The 6,000-nt window shown below is 45.9% G+C and overlaps 1 protein-coding gene across 1 annotated transcript in view; it reads left to right on the top strand.

The window, feature by feature from the left end:
- Positions 1-3,174: 3,174 nt before the first annotated feature.
- LOC121844302 (4-aminobutyrate aminotransferase, mitochondrial-like) overlaps positions 3,175-6,000 on the top strand; it is a 58,973-nt gene continuing 56,147 nt past the window's right edge. The window contains exon 1 of the mRNA XM_042314236.1: positions 3,175-3,549. The gene's annotated coding sequence lies outside the window, so the exon portion shown is untranslated. The remainder of the gene's footprint in view (positions 3,550-6,000) is intronic.

Here is a 6,000-nt window from a genome sequence, read left to right as displayed (position 1 = left end):
TTATTATGAATCCCCATTAGTTCCTGTCAAGACAGCAGATACTCCTCCTGGGGTTTATTATGGATCCCCATTAGTTCATGCCAAGGCAGCAGCTACTCTTCCTGGGGTTTATTATGGACCCCCATTAGTACCTGCAAAGGCAGCAGCTACTCTTCCTGGGGTTTATTATGGATCCCCAGTAGTTCCTGCCAAGGCAGCAGCTACTCTTCCTGGGGTGTATTATGGATCCCCATTAGTTCCTGCCAAGGCAGCAGCTACTCTTCCTGGGGTTTATTATGGATCCCCAGTAGTTCCTGCCAAGGCAGCAGCTACTCTTCCTGGGGTTTATTATAGATCCCCATTAGTTCCTGTCAAAGCAGCAGCTACTCTTCCTGGGGTTTATTATGGATCCCCATTAGTTCCTGCCAAGGTAGCAGCTACTCTTCCTGGGGTTTATTATAGATCCTCTTTAGTTCCTGCCAGGGCAGCAGCTACTCTTCCTGGGGTTTATTATGGATCCCCATTAGTTCCTGTCAAGACAGCAGATACTCCTCCTGGGGTTTATTATGGATCCCCATTAGTTCCTGCCAAGGCAGCAGCTACTCTTCCTGGGGTTTATTATGGATCCCCATTAGTTCCTGCCAAGGCAGCAGCTACTCTTCCTGGGGTTTATTATGAATCCCCATTAGTTCCTGTCAAGACAGCAGATACTCCTCCTGGGGTTTATTATGGATCCCCATTAGTTCATGCCAAGGCAGCAGCTACTCTTCCTGGGGTTTATTATGGACCCCCATTAGTACCTGCAAAGGCAGCAGCTACTCTTCCTGGGGTTTATTATGGATCCCCAGTAGTTCCTGCCAAGGCAGCAGCTACTCTTCCTGGGGTTTATTATGGATCCCCATTAGTTACTGCCATGGTAGCAGCTACTCTTCCTGGGGTTTATTATGGATCCCCATTAGTTCCTGCCAAGGCAGCAGCTACTCTTCCTGGGGTTTATTATGGATCCCCATTAGTTCCTGTCAAGGCAGCAGCTACTCTTCCTGGGGTTTATTATGGATCCCCATTAGTTCCTGTCAAAGCAGCAGCTACTCTTCCTGGGGTTTATTATGGATCCCCATTAGTTACTGCCATGGTAGCAGCTACTCTTCCTGGGGTTTATTATGGATCCCCATTAGTTCCTGCCAAGGCAGCAGCTACTCTTCCTGGGGTTTAGCCTGTTGTAAGTAAGCATTTCACTGTAAGGTCTACTACACCACATGACGAATAAACTTTGATTTGATTTGACCTGCTTTTTAAATCTGTTTTTACTGCTGCATCAGTTACTTGATGTGGAATAGAGTTCCATGTAGTCATGACTCTATGTAGGACTGTGGAATAGAGTTCCATGTAGTCATGGCTCTATGTGGTACTGTGGACTAGAGTTCCATGTAGTCATGGCTCTATGTAGGACTGTGGAATAGAGTTCCATGTAGTCATGGCTCTATGTAGTACTGTGGACTAGAGTTCCATGTAGTCATGGCTCTATGTAGGACTGTGGAATAGAGTTCCATGTAGTCATGGCTCTATGTAGTACTGTGGAATAGAGTTCCATGTAGTCATGGCTCTATGTGGTACTGTGGAATAGAGTTCCATGTAGTCATGACTCTATGTAGGACTGTGGAATAGAGTTCCATGTAGTCATGACTCTATGTAGGACTGTGGAATAGAGTTCCATGTAGTCATGGCTCTATGTAGTACTGTGGAATAGAGTTCCATGTAGTCATGGCTCTATGTAGTACTGTGGAATAGAGTTCCATGTAGTCATGGCTCTATGTAGTACTATGGAATAGAGTTCCATGTAGTCATGGCTCTATGTAGGACTGTGGAATATAGTTCCATGTAGTCATGGCTCTATGTAGTACTGTGGAATAGAGTTCCATGTAGTCATGGCTCTATGTAGTACTGTGGAATAGAGTTCCATGTAGTCATGGCTCTATGTAGTACTGTGGAATAGAGTTCCATGTAGTCATGGCTCTATGTAGTTCTGTGGAATAGAGTTCCATGTAGTCATGGCTCTATGCGGTACTGTGGAATAGAGTTCCATGTAGTCATGGCTCTATGTAGTACTGTGGAATAGAGTTCCATGTAGTCATGGCTATATGCAGGACTGTGGAATAGAGTTCCATGTAGTCATGGCTTTATGTAGGACTGTGGAATAGAGTTCCATGTAGTCATGGCTCTATGTAGTACTGTGGAATAGAGTTCCATGTAGTCATGGCTCTATGTAGTACTGTGGAATAGAGTTCCATGTAGTCATGGCTCTATGTGGTACTGTGGAATAGAGTTCCATGTAGTCATGGCTCTATGTAGTACTGTGGAATAGAGTTCCATGTAGTCATGGCTCTATGTAGTACTGTGGAATAGAGTTCCATGTAGTCATGGCTTTATGTAGTACTGTGGAATAGAGTTCCATGTAGTCAGCATTTTATTTGTACTTATTTAACCTTTATTTAACTAGGAATAAAGAACAAATTCTTAATTATAATGACGGCCTACCAAAAGGCCTTCTGCGGGGATGGGAGCTGGGATTAAAAATAAATTAAATTAAATATATGAGAAGAGAGATAACACAACACTGCATAGAGACCTAATACGACAACATAACATGGCAGCAACACAAAACAGGGTACAAACATTATTGAGCACAGCCAACAGAACAAAGGGCAAGAATGTAGAGACAACAATACATCACGCCAAGCAGCCACAACTGTCAGTAAGAGTGTCCATGACTGAGTCTTTGAATGAAGAGATTGAGATAAAACTGTCCAGTTTGAGTGTTTGTTGCAGCTCGTTCCAGTCTCTAGCTGCAGCGAACTGAAAAGAGGAGCGACCAGGGATGTGTGTGCTTTGGGGACCTTTAACAGAATGTGACTGTCAGAACGGGTGGGGATGAGGGCTGCAGTAGATATCGGGAGAGTGAAGCCTAGGGTGTCATCTGAAAAGCTGTCAATAGGCTACTGTAGCCAGTCACTTATTCGGCAAATGTTGATACGCGTCATGAATGATTGACTAGGAGCAAAGGTATGTCGGTCACATAGGTCTACATTTTATCCATGCCTATCAGTCATTTAAACTAGGTTGTTATACGGCATGCTCTCTGAGACTCTGACATAATCCGGGTATGAGTCCAATATAACGTTTCCTAGTTGTATCATTGAGTGGATCGTGTTTAGCCAGTCCGCTACATTGACACTGTTCTGTGAAACTGATACTTCGTGAACGTAGATGTCGTGATTCGCTTCGGTGAATCGTCTGGAGTTCCGCTGAACTGTGAAGCCACGTCGCTCATTGGCCAGTATTAGTTCCCTTTGACTACTTCGGCTTCTGCTATTGGCTGAGCCGCAGCCTGCCCGTGGACCCGCCTCCTCCCAGCAAAACGGACTGATTCTGATTGATAATTTAAAGGCAGTCTTTCTGTTCATCCTTCCAGTACGCGTCTCCACCGTTTTTACACAAAGTGTTTCAGCCAGCCAGTCTTACCGCACGACCCAAGCGGACACCAAGCTCCCAGTGGTACCGGGTGAAGCCTCGGTGAGTTCCCCTATGCGCTGTCATCTGTCTGTGTCTCTCGCTTTCTCTCTTTCTCTCTCTCTCTCACACACACACACACACACACACACACACACACACACACACACAACAAACCACCAAATAACTCTGCACACACTAGGACGCACAGACATGTGACATATCGAACCCACCGCGCTAGCTGTTATATGGCTCATAAAGACGCTTTTCAATCGTCTTTGCAAGAAAACATCTGCACTTAGTTAGCAATGACTCTGAACCCTTTCTGTCTTGACGTGCGCGCGTTCGCTTATATTCTAGTTAGCAATACAATACAGTAGAGTAGGTAGTAGGTATTCTAGCTAGTGAACAGGTCAACGGCGCCGCCAGATAGGCCACTAGTCTATATAACGTCACTACACTGTAGCGCTGCGGTCCTTTGCAGCCTAGAGATTAGATGGTCATTTCGCATTGTGTCGCTTTTATTCTGCCTTCTAGTAGTCTGCTGCAGACAGACAGACAGACTCAATTCTTCTTGCCTGTTCTCTGCGGAAGGGATCCAGACTGATCCAGTCGGAACCGGTTCGTGATGCACTAGGCCACAGTTGTTGTGCAACAGCGCAGTGCTCTTCTGATAGCGCCCAGTGGCAGGCAGTTTATTCTGGTTCTAAAAGTAGCTAGGATTGATTTGCATAACAAAAGCTGGTAACACTTTTACTTTACGGATACCTATTATCTCTTAGTCCGGAGCTTGCAGGTATAGTCCCGTATAATTAATAACAAGAACTACTTGTATGGCATCTCTGTGTAATGCATCATGATGTGGTTACAATGCATCGTAAGGATGTCAATAGGACAAGTTGTGCTTTAGACAGGGAACAGGTGTCATTCGGGACTCTGATGTTTTTGAACCTGCCAGGTTACTATAGGTCACAGCCTAGACCATGTGGGTGGGGATGTTGTTGTGGGATCACTGGCTCCGTGGAGGCTTCAGTACAAAACCATCTTCAAATTCTGACAGCATGGATGTGTTCCCAAATGGCACCTTGCCTATTCCCTATTTTAGTGCACTACTTTAGCCTCCTAGGCCCTGGTCAAAAGTAGTGCATTATATAGGGAAATAGGGTGCCATTTGAAATGCACACCATATCTCTTACAAATGAACCAGCGCTCTCCAAGTCCTTACAGAGACAGATGGGGACAGACAGTGTGGGTAGGCTAGAATAGAGTAGACTTCCCAGGGTTGGGCTGGAGGAACTGAGTTGGACCTGCAGTGCTGTTGATCTAGCACCTTTTACAGAGAGTCATGTAATGTCGATGTTACACAATGATCACAACACCGGAGACACCACTCTGAGAGCTCTGTCTTTATGAGGGGGGGAGGTGTACCGTAAACAGGCTTCAGTTTCAATGAAATATCTTACCCTCTCTCTCTGTCTGTGTTGTCAAACCTCTCTGTTCAGTTTCTCAGGTTATGAAGATCTCCCTCTCTCTCCCTCTCTCTCCCTCTCTCTCTCTCTCTCTCCCTCTCTCTCTCTCCCTCTCTCTCTCTCTGTTCAGTATTACTATCTGCAGTGTTCCATAATAATAACCCCCACCCCACTGTAGCAGTGATTACACAACACTAGAGTTACTGTGTCAGTGGCCTCTCCCAGGACCGTTCCTATAGTTACAGTGACCTCTCCCAGGACCGTTCCTATAGTTACAGTGACCTCTCCCAGGACCGTTCCTATAGTTACAGTGACCTCTCCCAGGACCGTTCCTATAGTTACAGTGACTTCTCCCAGGACCGTTCCTATAGTTACAGTGACCTCTCCAAGGACCGTTCCTATAGTTACAGTGACCTCTCCCAGGACCGTTCCTATAGTTACAGTGACCTCTCCCAGGACCGTTCCTATAGTTACAGTGACCTCTCCCAGGACCGTTCCTATAGTTACAGTGACCTCTCCCAGGACCGTTCCTATAGTTACAGTGACCTCTCCCAGGACCGTTCCTATAGTTACAGTGACCTCTCCCAGGACCGTTCCTATAGTTACAGTGACCTCTCCCAGGACCGTTCCTATAGTTACAGTGGTCTTTCCCAGGACCGTTCCTATAGTTACAGTGACCTCTCCCAGGACTGTTCCTATAGATACAGTGGCCTCTCCAAGGACCGTTCCTATAGTTACAGGTTGTTGTTGTTGTCCAATCCATCACATTTAATTTTATAAAGCCCTTTCTTACATCCGGAGTTATCACAAAGTGCCTAACAGGTGGTTGTTGTGTTAAATCACCGCCACAGGGGATCGGGTGGAGTGGTGTGGTCCTGTGGCGTGTCGTTTAGCTAGTTGAGCGAATTGGAGAGAACTAACCTTTAACAGCAGCTTTTCTCATCACCTCTGGTGTGTTTTGAAGGACAAGCCTCAACCCAGAAATGTGTGTGTGTGTGTGTGTGTGTGTGGTGTGGGTGGCCTCATTTGCATCATTTTGCATTCC

This window comes from Oncorhynchus tshawytscha, unplaced genomic scaffold (assembly GCF_018296145.1).
Source record: "Oncorhynchus tshawytscha isolate Ot180627B unplaced genomic scaffold, Otsh_v2.0 Un_contig_9707_pilon_pilon, whole genome shotgun sequence".
In the NCBI taxonomy this organism is placed as follows: domain Eukaryota; kingdom Metazoa; phylum Chordata; class Actinopteri; order Salmoniformes; family Salmonidae; genus Oncorhynchus; species Oncorhynchus tshawytscha.
This window is presented reverse-complemented; position numbering and strand designations above follow the sequence as displayed.